General features: G+C 55.6%; 1 protein-coding gene across 2 annotated transcripts in view; it reads right to left on the bottom strand.

The window, feature by feature from the left end:
• Window positions 1-20,310, bottom strand: part of AGAP3 (ArfGAP with GTPase domain, ankyrin repeat and PH domain 3) — a 109,368-nt gene that overhangs the window by 88,580 nt on the left and 478 nt on the right. The window lies entirely within an intron of this gene.

Genomic DNA, 20,310 nt, shown 5'->3' with positions numbered 1-20,310 from the left:
ACTGACCAGCTGGATGCCAGTGGCCATGCATGTCCCACCTCTTTTGCTCACTTCCACTCTTGGTCTGCATTCTGTAGCACCAACTCTTTCCCTGTTTGGGATCAATTCTGCGCCAGTCCTGCTGCTCAGATGCACCACCCGCTCCATGTGCCAGGCTGGCGGTTGGCACAGCCTCCCTCATTAACGGGGCTTTATGCGATTAGGGCACAAACATGACATTCTTTGGAATCACTGCATTTGAAATTCGGGTTCTCTCTCCCAAGTCCTGCAGCTCGTCATTTTATTGGTTTTTTTGGCTTTAGCAACACCAGCCTCCAAACCTAAATGGCAACGGGTGAGTATTACCCAAACACCTTGCCCAGGAACAGCATCGCTGCTCCACATTTGCAGGGCATTATGGGGGCGTGTGAGGGACAGGGAACATCCTTCCCCATCTGCAGACAATCCAGTACCGAAAGGGCTGGGATGGCTCCCCAGAGATGACCTTGCTGGAGATGAGACACTGCTGCGAGCCTCCCTGGGGATGCCCAGACCGGTACCACTGGGAACACCCTGACACCAGTCCCACTAACTCCAGCATCCACTGCGTGCTGCTGCTCACCTCAAAATGCACGGCACAACTGGGGCACCTGCGTATTGCCTGCAGCAAGTCCCGGGTAAGGCTGTGGGGCTCCTGAGATGCAGCTGGTTCTGTGCTGTGCTGGGGAGAAGGTGGGAATGAACAGCACAGAGACATCAAGGCCAGAGGAAGGGCAACCAGGGAGCAAGTGCAGCCACTACAGGAGGAGGGCCAGCAGGGAGCATGGCATGCACCCCAGGACCACAGTGTGCGCCCCAGGAGCATGGTGCGTTCCCCAGGACCACGGCATCCCTCCCTGGGAGAACTCTGCTTTGAGAGGAGGTGGCTGCAAAGCTCTGCCATGCTGCGCTGCTAGAAGGCCGGCAAACAGGGAACCTGACCTGGCCACAGACACACAGGGAACAGGCAGCTGGCTGGGGAGAGCTTGGGAGAAGAGACAGAGCCAGTGGTGTCCAGACCAAGGCTCGGGCTTCAGGGGAGTTCTGCCTGCCTGGTGGCCAGGTCACACAGCTCCCACAGTGCAGCCATGGTCTGCAGCCCTGCAACTTCAGGGGAGGAAGGTACAGAAAAATTATGGGGTGTGTGACAGGCACAGGGAGAACAATACAAAGCAAGGAAACTCCAGCAGCTCAAAGCATTACTCAAGGCAGCAGAAACAAAGAGAAAGAGTGGCAAAAGGACCTTAAAATCCCAAGTGTCCAGCTGCCAGAACAGCAGGTGACCGATGAGACGTGGAATCATCAGAAATAAACAATTCTGATTTTACATCTGCAAAAATAAGCTGCAAGCTCTCCGCACTTGAATGAAATCCTGGGGTTATTCTCAACAACTCTATGAAAACATTTCCCAGAGAAGCTGTGGCTACCCCATTCCTGGAAATGTTCAAAGCCAGGCTGGACAGGGCTTGGAGCAACCTGGTCTAGTGGAAGGGGGACGGAACTGGATGGGCTTTAAGGTCTCTTCAAACCCAAACCATTCCATGATTCCACGATTCTGTGAACATCAGTTCACTACGCAGCAGCAATCAAAGAGCAAAGAGGATGCCAACCATTACCAGGTAAAGAATGGAGAACAAGAGGGGGAATACCCCAACACTCTCGTCCTGACCCACAGTCACCAGATACTAAGAGGAGCAGGAGATGACTGACAAGATAGAGCAGGTAATGTACAAGGAGCCTGGAAAGGAAGATGGCAGAGGGGGAATCAAGTTCTCCATGCTGGGAGAAGAAAGGAGGAGGCCACTAGGGAACAATTTGTTCACTGTTTCTTCCGAAGCAGGAACTTGGGGACATCACATCCAATTAAGCAGGTCCAAACCAGGAGATTTTTTTCACATAAAGCATCACTGTGAAATGTCTCATCAGGGCCACAGCGGCGCTCAGAAAACACACACTCAGAGGACGATCAGCCAAACCCAAGGACAAAAGCTCCATGCGAGGCCACAGAAACACAAGGCACAGCTTTGGGCTGGGGAACGGCTTCCTGGGAGCAGAGCGGGGCAGCAGCACAGGCTGGGCAGGGGGCAGAGGAGCCCCTGGAGCCCCTCTGGCAGCAGCACAAGGAGGGGGCCCCTCGCCCCTATCCCCTGTCCCCGTGTGCACACGCCGTGCCGAGCCGCCGGCAGCGCCGAGGCTGGGGCTGTCACACCGTCCCCGCGGCGGCGAGGCCCGGCGCTGCCAAACCCACATTCCCGCTGACATTTTCCATGCTCGCTCACTGCATCGGGATGGTATTTATAGAAGTTTCAGCAAAAGCAATTCAGACGCTTCCCAAAAGCAGGCTGGGGAAAAACACAGCAGCTTGGCCGAAGCTGTACATTTTTCCAGCTTTGAGCGAGGGATTGAAGAGCTGATCAACCTCCCAGCTCTAGGCCGGAGCCCAGCACTCTAGACCTTGATCTGCCAAGTGGGCTCTGCTTGGGCCCAGCAAATGTTTCCTGCATCTCCAGTCCCACCATTTCTCAGATAAAATCTTGGCGTTATTCTCAACAACTCTATGAAAACATTTCCCAGAGAAGCTGCGGCAGCCCCACCCCTGGAGGCATTGAAGGCCAGGTTGGATGAGGCTTGGTGGAAGGCTAGTGGAAGGTGTCCCTGCCTATGGCAGGGGGTGGGACTAGATGAGCTTTAAGGTTCTGGGTTCTGTGACCACGGTGACTGCGAGATTTCCCTCCAAGGCATTACCTGAGACAGGGAAGCAGGAGAAATGCCAAGGCCACTCAGCCAGATAAGAGAGCCTGGGGACCTGGGAGAGGAGGGCTGCACACCCCAGTTCCCCAGCCTATGGAGAATGGATCTGCTCTGCAGAGCCCAGTTTCCCTGGGCAGCTCTGCAGGGAGAGGCCCTGCTGAGCCCCACCAGCCCCATGTCCCCTCGGCACCACCACGCTGTGCAGGAGGGTGCCAGAATTAAAGTGGGTCCCATCACAACTCTTCCTCCTCCTCTTCTCAAGCTGAACTCCAGCCATCTGTGGTTTCCAGTTCCGGATCTGATCCAGCACCCTCGGCTCTCCCACAGCATGGAGAGAAATCAGCACTTCTAGTGCCCAAGTCACCCAACCTACTTATCACTCCTACTTCAGCCTGAGACCGATGACGATGACGAGGAGCCCGGGGGAGCAGACTCAGGTGATGTCACCTCCATCCCTGACACCGTATTAGCCAGCTCCCCCACTTCCGGATCCCACAGTTTCCATAGAGGACAGCCCACTCAGCGACACAGAACGAGCAATACCATTGCTCGAAGCACCTGAGGAGGTTCTGCCAGGATCCTTGGGCCAAGGCAGGGCTTCTGGGCACCTTTCTGAAGGCAGGAACCCAGACTGCCATGTAAGGGCAGGCGTGTGTCTCCTCTCACAGAGAGGCACAATCGTGGGAGCAAACGAGGGCCTGCAGCTCTGAGGGCCCAGAGAGCTGCCACCTCAGCCTCACATCTTAATCACAAGATCATTCTATTTCCATGGAAACAGCAGAATTAGAGACTTCGACAGAACGACAGTTACCAACACTGGGAATTTAACTGTTAAACCTGTCATAATCCCATCCACGGTGCCAGGAGAGGAGATGCTTGCCCACACCACTGCCCTGCATCTGGCCCCAGCACCTCGCTCAGGTGTTTGCTCCTGCTTCCTTCAACAGCTCTCTGGGTTTCCAGAGAGCCTCCTGTGTCAGCAGATCAGGGGATGAAAGCTCACGACTCATGGGGCCTCGGTCCAGTGCTGACTTGTCCGTCAGCAGCTGATCCTGGAGCACACACGGTGATCCTGCTGACCAAGGCTTCCCCAGTGCCTCAGCAGCAGGAAAAGGCTTTATGTGCTCGTGAGTCACTCAGGGAATGACAGGATGGCTCCAGGCACTGTGGGGAGCACTGGCCCAGTGCCTCCCAGGACAGGCCCTTTCCCTGACACAGTGGTTCTGGTCAGTCAGGGACAGTGTGGAGCCGAAGTGCTAACTACCATCACTGGCACAGGGTATCCTGTCCCAGCCCACTCTCATCACTCCAGCGTGCAGCCAGGAGCCTTTCCCGAATGCAAAGCTGGGAAGGACCTGACAGCACCATAGAACTCCCCAGACTCCTGTCTTGGGTTTGCAGAACACCACAATGTGAACTGCAACCCTGGGAGCATCAGCAAAGTTGCTGAGGTAGATATGGGGAACTCCCTGTGCCCAGGAAGGCCTCAGCTAACATAGACACATCTCCCAGAAGAGGAGAGAAGAGCTGCCCCTCTGCCTTCTGTGCAGACAGGAGTCCACTTTGAGAGGTTGCTGCTGAAAACTCCCTCTGCGTGCTCCATGCCTTGGCCCTGCTGTGGTCAGCAGGACCATTAGCTGATGGGCCCAGACCTCCCCTGGCTGTTATGCCCAATCCAAGGACTGAAATTGCTCAGCCCAGCTGTGATCATGTACCACCACACAGACCAACACTCAGACAGTGGGCAACGTGCTGATGGGGAGGAGTTTTCCATGGCACATTCATTCCACTGGCCTGCCTGTGCCTGGAAGACAGCGGACACCTGGCCATGCATCACACTCCTGTCGTGATTACAGACACACTCCTAAAGCCCTTCCTGCAGGTCTGAAAAACTGATGTCCAACCTCAAGGAAAGCAACTCTCACCCACAGAGAATTCAACCTGGCTCCGAGAGCCCAGACCTGGGGCAGCTGGGAGGATGTCATCTTCTGCACTGGAGTCTGTGGGACTCCAGCAGGAGCTTACACAGAGCCATCCCCACCCTCAGACTGGCAAGGCTCCAGGGCTGAAACTACTTCTACAGCTAATCTCCCATGAAAGCAGGGTGTGCTCCAGGCCAGACTCTCCTCCAGCCTCTGGAGAGAACTTCCCGGGGCACAGCTGCACACACCTGCCTGCCCAGACTGCCTGTACAGACAGGTACCAGCGGGGAAGGGCCACTGTGACCTCTGATCCGTCCCGAGCCCACGAGCAGCCTGAACCCTGCAGTGACGCACTCGAGCTCCTCGTGCCACACGGGCGGCCCTGCTGCTGCCCCGTGCCACACACGGCACCGGGGAGCCGCTATGGAGGGGACACGCTGCAGGACACCCGGCAAGATCGCACCGACCCGGGCACCGGCCACGCTCGTGCCGGGACCCCCCTGCCACAGCTCCGGCTGTCCTCCGCACTCTGTCCTCCTGTCCTTCTGTCCTTGCCCATGCTGCTGCAGCCTGCCGAGGCAGGGCTGGGGCTGACAGCAGTGACTGGGGGCACAGCAGAGCCTGCGGCTGAGTCACAGCGCGGCCCGTGACTCACCGGGACACGGCTGCGGCCAGCACGTGCGGCCACAGCGGCTGCAGCTGCAGCTCGGCTCACTCACAGACTGCTGCTGCCCGCGGCTCCCCGAGGCCCCTGGCACCGGGCAGAGCACAGTCCTGGCAGCGGCACGGGCGGGGATCTCCCAGTGCTACAGCGGTGACTCGGGGACACCGAGCGGGTGCCGTGCCTGTCCCCGGACACGCCGGTGGCCATACTGCAGGGTCCTCACGGCCGCACACCAGGTGAGCCCTCAGCCTGACCGCAGCTGCCACGGCCCTGCTGGCTCTGATGCCCAGCCGAGGGCTCACCCGTGCCCCACGCTCCCACCCACTCGTCAGCCTCAGCATCCCCTGCCCTGGGCATGGGGCAGCCCACTGCCAGGCTGTGCCAGAAGCACAGCTCGTCATGGAATCACACAATCATTAGGGTTGGAAAAACCCTCAGAGACCGTCAAGACCAAGTGTTCCCCCAGCACTGCCAAGGCCACCACCATGTTCCCAAGTGCCACACCCACATGGCCAGGGCACAGGCACATCATTCAGTGCAGGGGGACTGAGGGGACTGGATCTGTCCTGTCACTGACCACTGCACCCTCCTCACCTGGGGAAAGTCACTTAGCACCTACTTCAGTAACAAAGTAACCCAAATTCTCAGTAACTGCATTTATTTTACTGTGCCACCTAAATCTGGCAGCGCTGCCGCACTCTGGGACCAGCAGAACTAGCTCAAGGAGAGGAAGGGACGCTGCACTAGGGCCAGTGCTGTGAGGAGCCCACCAGCCACAGGCACGGGCACAGTCGGAGCCAGCGACAACAGGGGAGCAGCAGCAGGACCCAACACCTGGAGAGGAAAGCAGGGCCACCTGGGCTTTCCCAGAGCAGCTGTGGCTGAACCATCCCTGGAAGTGTCCGAGACCAGGCTGGACACGGCTTGGAGCAACCTGCTCCAGTGGAAAGTGCCCCTGACCACGGCAAGGGGGTAGAATGGAAAGGGATGTAAGCTCCATTCCAACCCAAACCATTCCAGGATTCTAAGCCCCAGTTTGGGGCTTTAGCTGTGGTTTGCATTCTTACACTCCCATAATAATTGATCAGACAGCTCAATGCCAACACTTCATAAAAACACCAGGACAACAATTTGGCTAAAACTCCTGAACACTCCCAAAGGCAAGTGACATCCAAACTGCCCAAAAATGAGTAAGAAGTAGGAAGAAAGAGGAGGAAACAGATGTCAATAAGATCTTGAACACAGGAAGCATCAAAAATGGTGTAGGAAGCTAAAGCCTTCAGGAAAACGGGTCTCTAACAATGCTGAGAGCAGCAGGAAGCAGCTGTGTGGAGCACGGACCCGCACAGGGAGGAACGGCTCGCTGCCCAGAGCAGGGCCAGGGGCAGGGGTCTGCTGGGCCTCGCACAGACAGCACCAGAGGCGCTGACACAAACACTCAGGAAGAGCAAACACAGACAAATGCAGAATGGCAAAACCATTAGCAGAAACAATTTTAAAAATGTCATTGAAACACGTAACTTTTATTTAAAGGCACAAACAATCTGAATACAATGGTGCAAGGAAGAGTGAGGAAGAGTGAGGAAGAGTGAGGAAGAGTGAGGAAGAGTGAGCTCACACTCCTGCTCATGCTAATTTTTAATAAATATTGAAGTAACAGAGATATTCAGGAATGGCTGGAACAGAGCAAAGTGACCTCAAGCCCCCCAGCAGCCCTTGGTGACACCAGTGCCTATGGGAAGGGAACCCTCTGGCTTCCCTTGCTGTCCCGAGGACACCAGTCCCTGGGAAAGGAGAACCCCCAAGCCCCCAGCAGCCCTCTGGGCTCTGGGAAGGAGAGGGAGTCAATGGAACTGGATGTTTTTAAACAACAGTTCATGTTAGAGCTGATAGCACTCCTCCAGGTGGTTCAGGTGTTGCTGTCACAGGGTTTGACTGCACAACCTTGAAGGTCCTTGCAGCCCAAAGTGATCTATGGTTCCATGAGACAAACAACTCTGCCCGTGTTTCCATGATCATGTAACCCGTTCCCATACAACTTTCCCTCTATAAACCATCACTTTGCAAAGTCATTTACAATAAACAGGGTCGGACCAGGCTCAGAAGAACCAGAGATCCACACCAACAGGTAAGAGGACGCCAGTGACACCTGGAGCCTTACCAGTGATGTTGGGAAGCTTCGGACAACTGGGAAAACACTTTTACTATGCCAGCTCTGAGAGAGGTGAAATGGCAAATGCCAGGAATGCCAGGACAGTCAGACCCCCCCAGCCCAAAACCACAGACCACGTCCTTTTGGGGCCGTTTCCAATACGGGAGAAGCTGGGTGAGCAGGATCCATCAGTGTGGATTCACATCATCCACCATCAGGAAGCAGCAGATGGATACAGTGGACAACAGAGCTCTAATGCACACAGACCACAGATGACCTTTACAGCTCCTCCCAACCCAAACCGCTCTGGGATTTCATAAAAAAAGAGCAGCCAGCAGAGAAAGGAACTGGATTTACTGTTCATGGAACTGTGGCTGGGTCAAGTGGGAGCACACTGCCTATAATCTGATGATTTGCATTTTAAGAACACTGGGTAAGGAAGAGCCATAAAAATACTTTGAAGAGACCACACAAAATGAACTCATGAAGAGACTTTTAATGAGCATTATGCGATTTACCTCCCAAAAAGAACATCAAGAGATAATTGATGATGAAGTAACAGTAAACTTCTCAGGGAATAACGTTCAGGTAACAAAGTTTTATTTAGTCCAATCTAAAGAAACAAGTGAGAAAATGAACTTTAAAACAGATGAATGTAAATCGGGAATTAAATGGGAACGATCAGCAGCTGGAGGAATTAATGACTGGAACAATCAACTGAAGAAGCAGTGGTTGGGCTCCCTTCAATTGTTGCCCAGGGAGGGTGTAAAAACCTCTAGGGAGGGGGGATCCAAAGTACTTCCCAACCTGCCTGGATGGCAGTGCTGGTAAAACTGAACAAGGGGATGGTGGTTCATTTGTAGGTTCATGATACATGGCCAGCAATGGAATAAACACTCCATTATCAAAGTTTGTGTTTGAAATCAAATCCCACAGAGCCTGCAAACCAGCTGACTAAGCCCAACACACGTTCAGGCATTTTCTCTTCCAGGGGGAATATCCTGGTCTCACCCTCACCTCTCACCACCAAAGCTCCCCAAACACCTTGTGCAATCTCCTCCCCAAAAATCCACTCCCAGCCTTGCAAAGGGGCTGGGCACCTCCTCCCATGCCCATTTCTCACTTGTACCAGGCCATGTGTCATTTTGTCCTCGATTTTCTCTTAGACTCTCTCCGACTCAATTTCCAGGTCTTGCTGTCTTCAGCTGACCCTCTGAGGGAAGCTGCTGGGAGGAGGCAGAGCAGGAAAGACTGACCACAAGTTCTTACAGTCTGTGGGAGGAAGGACAGCAAACTGCAGAGATCCACCAGGACAGGTACTGCCCAGGGAGGCTGTGGACTCCCCACCTCTGGAAGTGTTCAAGGCCAGGCTGAACAGGACTTGGAGCAACCTGGTCCTATGGACAGTGTCCATGCCCAGGGCAGGGGGTGGAACTGGATGAGCTTTAAGGTCCCTTTCAACCCAAACCATTCTGGAATTCTATGATTATCAAACTCCATAGGCAAGATCTTATTGGAAGCAAATCCACAAGGAAAAAAGAAAAACAGAGAATATAAAAAAGATTACAAAAAGCTGTTGGGTGCCTGAAGCAGCAGTGATGGCACACACAGAAATCACTCCAGTGCAGAGGAAATCAGTGTGGTAGGAGACAAACTAGGCTCACCCAAGCTCCATACTGGGCTTGGCACAGGAAGGCATGCACAGGGAAATTGGAAATGAGGTCAGATTAGTTAGGATAAATATAAAGGAGTGGCTGCAGCACACTACTCTGATCCCAGAGCAGCTACAAAAGGAGCGAGAGGTGACCAGAGACAAACAGCAAAAACTAGAGGCAAAACCCAGGGACCAGCACAAGGACACAGGCAAGCTTGGCCTGTTCCACAGGAGATGGAGAGGACACTGAGGAATCATCTGAGGAGGGGGGAGGTTTAAGCCTCTTTGTGTACATTCCCACGACTAAGAGCAAAGAGAAGGCCAGCACAGGCAGAGCCCAAAGAATTCACCAAAACTTCCAGTAGAAAATGCAATTTCAGATGTTTTCCATGGGCAGACGGTGACAGACCAAGGGGTGATAGTTTTAAACTAAAAGAGGATATTTAGATTAGATATTGGGATTAAATCCATCCCTATGAGGATGGTGAGGCCCTGGCACAGGGTGCCCAGAGAAGCTGTGGCTGCTCCATCCCTGGAAATGTCCAAGGCAAGGCTGGATGGGCCTAGTGGAAGGTGCCCCAGCCTGTCCTGGTGCAGCTGATTGGCCAGAACCAGGTGCAGGACCTTGCACTTGGCCTTGCTGTGCTTAATGAGGATCCCATGGGCCCACTCCTCTGTCAGTGTCCCTCTGGATGCCATCCCTGCCCTCCAGCCTCTCACCTGCACCCCTCTGCTTGGTGTCACCTGCAAACACACTGAGGGTGCACTGTGCGTGTCATTAATAAAGATATTAACCAGTTCTGGCCCCAGTATGGCCCTGGGGTAGACAGCACTCATTACTGGTTTCCATTTGGCCACTGACCAAAACCCTTTGGATGTGGCCATCTATGCAATTCCTCACCCATCCAACAGTCCATCCACCAAACCCACCTCCCTCTGAATTCTCTCCAGCCTCCTGGGAAGGTGACTGATGTCACTGACACATCTTCATTTCCCAAGAGGACAGACATCCCCACCTCAGGACCTCCCACTGCCCTTTTCTGCCTCACCAGGGGACTGCACAAGTCTGTTCCTGCCTCACCTGCAGATTCTGGGCTCTTCTGAACCCTGCAGCTCCTCGCCAGGAACCAAACTGGCCACAACATCTTGTCCTCGTTGATCCCAGAAATTCTTTTATCATCTTTATTCTCCTCCTGGTTCTCTACAGCTTCTTTCACCAGACTCAGACAGACCATCCTCACTCTCCACCTCCAGTGTTGCTGTTTTTCGGGCGTCTCACATGGCTCTGCCCATAGCACCTTCCCTTCTCCTTCCACGCTTCCTCCAGCCAGCCTTTAATTTAACGCCATCCCTCAGCTCTGTGCGATGATTCATAGTTCTGCTTTTCTATTCCTGGACTGTCTCCTGTCCAAAATGAAGTCTCAGCTTCTTTTCCCCTCCAGCATTTCAAGTGTGCACCCACAATCCCGAGGTCCGCATGATTAAAGAGAGCTGCTGCTAATCCCGGCTCTGTCCCCCAAGCCCTTGCTGCGCAGGGACTAGGGATGTCACTCAGACCCTGTCGGGGACTTGAGGACATGACTCAGACAGTAAGAGTTCACACATTCTCCTTTCCCTCTCCTCACTTCTCATCCTGGCCATCCCTAAGCCCTACACAGCTACACGAACTCCGGTCCCTGAAACCTCCTTGTCCCCTTGGCCACGCAGCCAGAGCCCCACAGCGCCCACTCTGCACTGACCACTGTTGCTCCTTTTCCCCAAAGGAGGAACCCATCAAATCCTGCCTCATCCCTATTCAGCCACAACACTGCTGCTGCTGGAATTATTTCCCTAGCCTCTCTCTTCAGCGGGTGAACGCTCTCTCTGAATCCCCCTCCGGGCCCGCCTCTTCTGTCACGTCAACCGCAAGCTGCGTGTCTTCCCCCTCCCAAATGCCTCGTTCCATAACAACCATCCTTCCTCCGCTGTCTCCCTCCCAAACCCTGGCAGAAGCTCCATTTCCCAGATGCTGAATTACAGCAACACCTCCCTGCTTCCTCCTGTTTGCGCTTCATGTTGGAAAAGCTCTATGTAAACCACCTGAAATGGCTTTATTCTCCTCTTCCAAAGAGCACCTTGAAGCTCAAGCACAAGCTCTGTGCCCTCCAGGAACACCGAAATTACCCCAGGTGAGGTGGCTGACCTGGGAGGTCCATGTCCTGACACAGCCCCCCATGTGCTCATCAGCACCCCTCTCTCACTTTTCAATCACCCCCAAGCCCTCCACAGTGAAGCTGGCCCTGTCCTGTGCTCCCATACGCAGGACTGGACCAGGTGAGGCTCCAAGGGTGACTGCAGTGAAAAACCAGGACCAGGAGCAGCTTCTGCCACTGAACCACTCCTGAGCAGAGGTGCCACAGCGCCATCAGTCCTGCAGCACCCACCTCCCACCAGGAACAGCACTGGCCTTGGCCACCAGCCAGCGTGGCACCCCGCGTGGTGTGTGCTCCTCCAGCCCTGCTCAATCCTCCAGGCACTGGGGATGGACAGCACTCGCCAGAGGCTGATCACAGAAACACCAAATGGTTTGAGTGGAAAAGGACCTTAAAGCCCAGCCAGTCCCACCCCTTGCCATAGGCAGGGACACCTTCCACTACCCCAGCTTGCTCCAAGTCCCATCCAGCCTGGCTTTAAACACTTCCAGGGATGGGGTGGCCACACCTGTTTTAAGCAACATGTGCCAGGACTTCACCACTCTCACAGGGGAAATTTCTGCCCAATATCCCATCTAACCCTGCCCTCTGTGCATGGGAAGACGAATTCCCCCTTGTCTTGTCACTCGAGTCCCTTGTTCAAAGTCCCTCTCTGAAGGCCAGACCCCTTTTCCCTACCCAGGAGTCACTGTTGGGGTAAATACCCAAAGCTGCCCAAAACCAAGAGCAGGAGCCAGCGAGCAGGGCTCGCTGTGAGAGCCAGGGCCAACAGCCCACACTGGCCACCACGGCAGCCTGGAGTCAGCTGCTCCCAGCCCCGGAACTCAGTAGCAGCAGCACCCGGACAGGATTCCGGAGGCAGCAGCTGGGAGCGTGGCACAGAGCCCCGAGGCTGGAGTGGATTTCACCGTGTCGATCACATGGCCAGACCAGATCTCACACATGACCCCAGGCAGGAATTCCCCAGTGACTCACAGCCAGGGCTTACAGAGTGAAGATGCAGTCCCACTGCACCCAGACACCCTGGAGAGATGCAAACTTCCCTTCCCCTCTGCATGCCACAAGCTAGGGTGCTCTGCTCTGTCTGGAAATCTATTTCCTTCGGATTTGTGGGAATTCAGAAGCAGCGGCGTTTGCTTGTAATTGGACAGCAGGTCTGAAAGTTACTGAGGCAGGAGAGATGAGCAAGCATGCAACAGGTCGTAATCACACAAACCTCCTTCCAGTAGAGAGGCAACTAAAATTATCTTAATTTTTACCCTTCCTGCCCCAGATTTCTTGCACTCACTACATCACTTCAGGAAATCCACCTGACTAGGCACCCATGGGATCTGTGCTCCCAGTGCTGCCCAGAGCTGCGGGAGGCAGCAGGAGCGAGACAACAGGTGTCTCTTCCATGAAGGGCACTGCTGGCAGGAACACAACAGACATGGATTCCCAATCCCTGCAGCTGCTGCACGGTGAGATAACGACTTGCAGAAAGTCTTTGAGAGCATTTTTAAAAAGAATCCAATGCCAAAGCAGGAAGGTGGGATCACAAGGAGAAAAGGCTTCCTCCTGACAGGGAGGGATGTGATAAGAGCATCATGGTACTGCCGAGATGCCCATCAAGTTGCCGAGCTCTGATCGCAGGCTGGGGCAGCTGTTGCATCCCTCAATTCCCAGCAGCCAGGCTTCTGTGCCAGCCCTTCAGCTCACAGCTGCTCCCCCAGACCATGTGGCTACTGCCTAATCCCGCCACATCCACGCCAGCTACAAGGGGATTTTAGCCCCAAGGCTGTACCCCATTGCCCCAGGCACCAGAGCACCCAGTATCCCCCAGAGCAGGACCCTACCATGTCAGCCAGCCCAGCTGGAAACACAGTTTGGCACCAGATCAGACATCATTTACATCGAATTTGGCCACCCAAATTAAGCAAAAGTCCCATCACTAGCTCAGAACAACAAGCCTGGATGAAGCCACGCCTCACATTCTCATCTCAGTGAGATTCCAGAGGAGATGAGAGCCCAGCAGCGCCCAGCACTAGAAGGTGTCTATGCAGAAAGTGGGCATGCTCTGTCAGGAGCTTTGGGAAAGCCCCTGAAAGTGAATGGCAGGTGAATGATTCCCAGTCAGCTGCGCAAAGCTGGCCCCACTCGCACTGCTCCCACCGGGTACCCCCAGGCAGAGCCCGGCAGCTCCAGCCCAAGCACAGCAGGAATGCATAAGGGCTCACCCCACAGCCAGCTAAGGCAGCTCTGAGGACAGGGGCACTGCTGTCCCCGTTCCGACAGAGGCCAGGCCAGCAGGACATCGCTGCTTGGAGCAACAGTCAGTGCAGAGCATCCCGAAACTGGAAAAGGCTCTGTGCAACCAAGCTGTGAAACTCCTGAGAAAGCTGAGTTTATGTTGGGACAAGTTATGTTGGGACTTCCCACAACAGTTGTGTTGGGAAGGCAGAGAGCCACCAAGGACTGACATCACACCGACCCACAGCGAGCACAGGGAGACCAGCCAGCGTCTGGCCAAACACGCAGAGTGTGTCCCTGGAACGGGTACCAGGCTCCCGGCTCCTCCCCAGGTGCTGCTGTTGTGGTCAGGAGATCCGGCACACGGAGCTTTGCCATCAGCTGTCACATAGCTCAGATCAGAGCAATCCAGGTCTTTTGTGCTTCCCCCAGACCTGACCACGCGTGTCCCCTCCTCACCACCCGCATTCACGTGGTCACACCACAAGCAGCTGAGAACTGACTGAACCAAACCCAACACATGCCTGGCTCCTGCCAGAGTAGTTCCTGATCACGGGGAGGAGTAGGTGGAGCTGCCAAGTGGGACGAGCTGCACTGTCCCGGCCCGCAGCAACCACGCTTGTATTGGATCAAGGGAACTGAAACTGCAGCCACTCTCCTGATCCCACCTCCAAATCCTGTTCTTCCCCTGCGTGCCTTCACATCCCCAGATTTTCCTCTTTAGCCACAGTACTCAGCTCTTGCCCCCAGAGCACCAGGAACCCTCACCTCCCCTAGCACAGCACCTGCAACTCCATCCTGCTCAGCTCGCAGCCATCAGCACCATCCTCCAGCCCTCCTGCTACAGTTTCACCATCTCTCCCAACTCCTATTGATCAATGACCTCTTCTGATTCTTCCCCAAGATGGGATTCTCCACCTGCAAGCTTGGCAAGGTGAGAGCTGCACCTGGCAAAGATGCCTCCAGGTGACTTGGGCCACAACATAAAACTCAGTAAAAACAGGGGACGCATTTCTTCAAGTGTGCTAAAGGCTCCTTCAGCTCTGCTTTGGCTCTTGCCCATCACTCCTGGGGGTCCAACGTCTCCTGTCACATCAGAACCTGCTCCAGGACTCTCCAGGCAGATCTTTTCGCCTGTGCTGCCCGTGCCAGTCACTGGCACCGTAAGATGCCGAGCAGTGCCAGCCCTGATGACAGCCTCAGCCAGGCCAGGGCACACACAGCAGTGGAGGACCCAGGGCTCTCCCTTGCCAGCAGATAACGCAGCCCAGGAAGCACTTCCCAGTGCCCTTAGGAGCCTCTCTCACCCAAACAACACAGAGTGCGTGATCAGAACAGGAGCTGCTCCAAGAGCTGGAGCCCCTCTGCACTGCAGCCAGGCCAGGATGTTCACCTGGAGAAAAGAAGGCTCCAGAGAGACCTTAGAGCTGCTTCCAGTGCCTAAAGAGGTTCCAGGAGAGCTGGAGAGGGACTTGGGATAAGGGACTGGAGTGACAGGACAAAGGGAAATGGCTTCCCACAGACAAGAAGGCAGGGTTGGATGGGATATTGGCAAGACATTTTTCCGTGTGAGGGTGGTGAAGTCCTGGCACAAGCTGCCCAGAGAAGTGGTGGCTGCCCCATCCCTGGAAGTGTTTAAGGCCAGACCAGATGGAGCCTGTGGCAACCTGGTCTTGTGGAAGGTGTGCCTGCCCATGGCAGGGGGTGGAACAAGATGGCCTGTAACCCAAACCATTCTCTGGTTCTATGATTTGCCCAACCTCTCATTTTATGCCCTTTTAACCACCTTTGCACGTAACTTCCAGCAAATCTGGAGACCACAGTGCCAGAGGAACCTCACCCTGAATGCAGGGCTAATACAGCAGGAGCCACACAGCTGCCCAGAATGCCCAGCTCTGGCCCTGGAGCAGGGATGTGCCGAGGGCTTTGGAGTTTGCAGCTCCCCCTACGGCACCCCAGCACCATGGCCTGTGGTTTCCCAGCCCTGGGGAACTCACAGGCATACATAAACAGGGCAGTTTTCTGCAGAGGTCATGGAATTAGCAGGAAAAAGCTGGCTAAGCAGAACGCTCTCCTTCCCAAAGAGTGTAATTTACTCGAGGCTGATTCAGCAGAGCAAAGCCATGGTGAACCCTGAGTGCAGCCTGGCAGTGTGGGGCTCCCCGAGCCTGGCAGGACTGGAGGGCTCCAGTGAGGAGGGTCCTCATCTTCCTCCAGAAGATCCTGCATCGGGGGCAGCTCCTCCTTCAGTCTGCTTTGTGAATCAGCACACCAAGAACCTTCAAAAGCACACCAAGCTTCAAAAGATGTTGGGAAAGGATGGAGCATGGAGGACTTGTGCTGGAACTGAACAGAATGATGAAGCTCAGCTTATTTAACTCATGAGAGACGGCAAAGTGGCCTCAGTAACCGGTACAAGTGGCTTTAAATATGAAAATGCCCAGTATCAAAGCAGTCCTTCCTAAGACAGAAATGCAGAAAATACCCAGGATGTCGGAGATGCCAGCTGGAAAAGTCACAGCAGTTACTGACAGCAAGACAGATTATGATGGAGTAAACTCCTGAGGCAGAGGCCCAGGTCTGTACCTCCAGCAGGCCTTAGCCAGAGACCTTATTTCTAAGGCTAAAATCCTGGGACGGGCTGTTTACACCAAGTGACCCAATAGTCTGTGCTGGCCTCGCACCCAGCCAACAGCCAGGCCCTGGAGTGATGCAGAGCCAGCAGTGGGGCAGCCCCTGCCCGGCAGAGCAGATGTGGAGGTCACGGACATCCAGCCTGCTCCCAGCCACCACAGACATTCTGCAGGGCTTCTCTCATCCCATCTCTGCCAGAGCAGCAACAGCTGGAAACTAGAGGAGAGCTTTCCCAAACAAACCCTGCTTCTTAAACTGCAGAGAGGAACCCACATGGGTTCAGGGGCAGGTGGGAGAGGTGAGGAAGGACAATGAAGGGAAAAAACACGTGCTCCAGGTAAAGCTGACTACAGAGAGTTTGGTGGTCCTGCTCCTGGACACCAAATCCTCACCATGGCTCAAACCCTCTCCAAGCTTTCCCAGAGAGCTGAGCTGGGAGCTGCAAGGCATGTGCACAACCACAAACGTCACAAGAAAATTCCCATCATCTGGCAAAAGCTCTGTTGAGGGAATCTCACCTTCTTCTTATCTCTCTTCTACCTCTCCCTCCTGTTTTCACCACTTCACACACCCAGAAAACCTCTGTGTAACCATTTCTTCAGTTCCACATCATGATCTTCTTTCATTATTCCATCTTGCTGATGCTGTCTCTCCCACCTGTCCATGGACCCATGCTGGTTCCCCATGCTGCTCACAGCCTGTCCTGGATGTCCCTCAGGTAACCTCCAGCAGAGACATCACTTGTCCTCCTCAAACCCGCATTCTGATCACTGCTCAAAGTTCATTTCTAGGAAAGAAATTAAGCACTGTGCAATTACTGCTCTAATTATAAACTCTATTAATACGGTTCTGTCTGTAGCCTGTCCCAGAGTCACGATGTTGGGGGCCACATTTACTGTGAGCAGGGCTGCACCAGCCCTGCGTTGGTATCGTTTTGCTTTATGCAAATATGAAATCTTTTATAGAACTCAGCAGCTTGCAGCAGTCTCCACAATTTGGCAAGGAAAGCAGCCTGGGATGAGGGAATCGCTTTTTGCAAGCCCCCTGAAAATCTGTCCAAATTTGGTGGTTAGAAACTACCAAAAAACTCCAGGTCCTGCCTGTGATGCAGCTGATGCTGGCGACCAGCCAAACCTGTCCTGTCCCCCAGCCCTAGCGCCCCTCAGCCCCTCTGCCCCCCATCGCCTCCAAATAAAGCCTCAGCTCAAGGAGGAGACCAAAACAGAGCAGATTTCCCTTTCTTCCCACAGTGGCACCACTGATGCCGACTCATGAGCAGGCGCAGCTGGCTCTCACCCCACCGTGGGCTCCAAACTTCTCAGGAAAGGCTTGTTCCCCAGCCTGGGGGGCTGGCAGGGCTCTGGCTGCAGCAGGCCCCCGACACCCACTCCACACCCCCGTTGTGTACAGCTCTGCCAACACCCCTGACTCCACTGCTGGCACAGCTGCAGCAGTGACACCCTTGCAGTGACACCCTGGCAGGGACACTGGCAGCCCTGGCCCCTGGCAGAGGATGGGCGGCTTGGACCCCCGGCCCCAGTGCAGCATGGTACTGCCTTTGACTGTTCCCCTTCAAAAAGGAAGGAATTGCCTACAGGAAAGGAATCTGGCAGGAGGACGTGAGCAAGTCTTGCAAGATCCCATGCTCAAGTTTTAGGAAATTGAATTTGGGGTTTCACTAGCATCTTCCATCATGGATTTCCAGACCACGAACCATCATTCCAGTCATCAACTCTGATCTTCTGATCACGAACACCAACAAACAAAATCCTCTTCGAGACATTTCTGTATCAAGCCCCAAACCTGCAGTTTAGAAGGAAGTTCCCTTCCAGACCAAGGCACCCCACAGAATGATAACATCTCCAGCAAGGCTCTTCCAGCCCATAATTAACCCCTGTTAATTCACTCACACACACCTGGTAACGGGTCACAGGTAACTGTGTCATCACAGTGCACATTTCACCAGGATCAGGATTTATCCCAGTGCCTGGCAGGTAACAAGGGAATGCAGCCCAGACAAGGAAATCTGTGGGATCCTGCTACAAACCCACAGGGAAGGCTCAGAGGAGACAAGATGGGGCTGTGGCTTGAGCAGGGAAAGCCCCTGAGGACATGCAGCCTGTGGCACCGTCCCACAGCCCTGTGGACACCAGGTGAGCTGTGTCACGTGTCACGGCCAGCCAGGTGCAGGGCACCCCTCAGCCCTCATTCTGGGTGACACGGGGTGCTTTGGGAAGCCCTGAGAACCTCAGCAGCACACAAGAGGCCGGTGTGTGTGTTCACACCTTCCTGAGCAACAGGAGGAACCACACACCAGAGGAGTTGCTAAGAGACGCGCGCCTCCCACCACCGTGCCCAGCACCCACTGCCGCGGCTGCGGGCGCAGGACGGGACACGCGCCCAGCACCCTGAGCAGCTCAGCGTCCCTGCAGAGGGACGAGGGGCAGGGACACGGTGCCCGGGACGGCTCTGCCCACAGAGGTGACCCTGGGAGCACCTCAGGCACAGCCCTGCCACCTCTCAGCTGGCAGCTCCTCTGTCCCACAGCGCAGCAACCACACACAAGATCAGATCATGTCACCAGTGACCTCGCGGCTGCCACCACAGCTGTCATCAGAGGCACAAACACGGGAGAGCTGCAGGAGCCCCATGGGAATGGGCACAGCACGGTCCTCCCCCACCAGCCCACTGTGACACCCCCAGTTGGACTGAGGGACAGCGATGTATCGAACTGAGCCACTGCCACCGCCTGTGCCAGCCTTGCACTCCCACCCATCTCCATCCGGCCTGAGGCCCTTTCCTTTTCTCCTCGAATTCCATCAACTCAACAGCTTTCTGTGGCTGAAGACCTCCACAGAGATGGAAAAGCCCCTTCAGCATCAGCCCAGGGTTTTACATCCTCTCTGTCTTAACTCCACTGAGTGTCCTTTGTCCTTGCACCATGAGGCCAATAAAAACAAATTCTGAGATTTACTTTCCCTCAACCCACACAACCTTTCAGACCTTCTTAGAGTCCATTTTCCTTTCTTCCTTTCCACAGAAACCCAAAAGGACCAAAGTGGGGGGCCTCTGGAGAAGCACCCAGGCTGCTGCTCCCATGCAGCATCACCATGGTGGCCAGCACCCCTATAGTGGGGCCATCACTCCCCAAAACCACCTCGTGTGCCCCTGCAGCGACATTCCTGGCATGAGGCAGCAGGAACGGAGCTGAGCACGCTGCCGCCAAGCAGGGACAACAAAACCCAGGGAACGGAAAAGCAGCGCTTGGCAAGCACCGAGCTGGACCAGGGCTCTTCACCCAGACCAAAGGCACCCGTGGCCCTGCCGCCTTCCCTGCTGTGGGCCAGCTGCAGAAACCTGGAGGTTTGGGCACACCAAGGGCAGAGGGACCCTTAGGCTGGGGGGCTGCAAGAGCCTGCCGGCCCACAGTGGGCCTCAGCACAGCACGATCAACCTTCCCCTCCCCGCAGCTCCCACCGCAGCCTGTCGGCTCCACCGCAGCCACTCGCCCATCCCGGCCTCCAGCTCCATCCCAGTCCCCCCCTGCATCTCAGCCCATCGGCTGCACCGCGGTCCCCCACCATGGCGGTGCCCCAGCTCCATCCCAGCCCCTCGGCTCCGTCCCAGCCCCCCAACTCCATCTCAGCCCCTGGGCTCCGCCGCATTTCCTCAGCTCCTCTGCGGTTCCTCGGCTCCATCCCTCCCCTCGCTGACGGTTCCCGGGACCCGGGCCGCAGTTTTCCGCATTTCTAATGTTAACGGGTTCCGGCGGATCCCGTTCCCCGTCGACGCCGAGTACAAATCCCCCCCCCCGCCCCGATGCCGGACCAGCGCCCGCCCCCGCCCGCCGCTCCCGGCAGAGACCGCGGGCGGAGTCCCCGGCCCTGCGCAGGCCCGGCCGCGACCACCATCGCTGCGGGGCCGGGGCCGGGGCCGGGGCCGAGACGGGGGCGGCTGACGAGCGCGTCCCCTTCGTTCCCTCCCGGCCCGCCCGGCCCCCGCAGCCCCGTCGTGCCCGGCCCCGCTGCCGGCGGCGGGGGCGCAGCGCCCGTAAGCCCCGTCCCCGTGCAGGCCGCGCCCGGCCCCCCGCGCCC

The sequence above is a fragment of the Hirundo rustica genome, chromosome 1 (genome assembly GCF_015227805.2).
Source record: "Hirundo rustica isolate bHirRus1 chromosome 1, bHirRus1.pri.v3, whole genome shotgun sequence".
Classification (NCBI taxonomy): domain Eukaryota; kingdom Metazoa; phylum Chordata; class Aves; order Passeriformes; family Hirundinidae; genus Hirundo; species Hirundo rustica.
The sequence above is the reverse complement of the archived record's forward strand: the minus strand, read 5'-3'. Positions and strand labels throughout refer to the sequence as shown.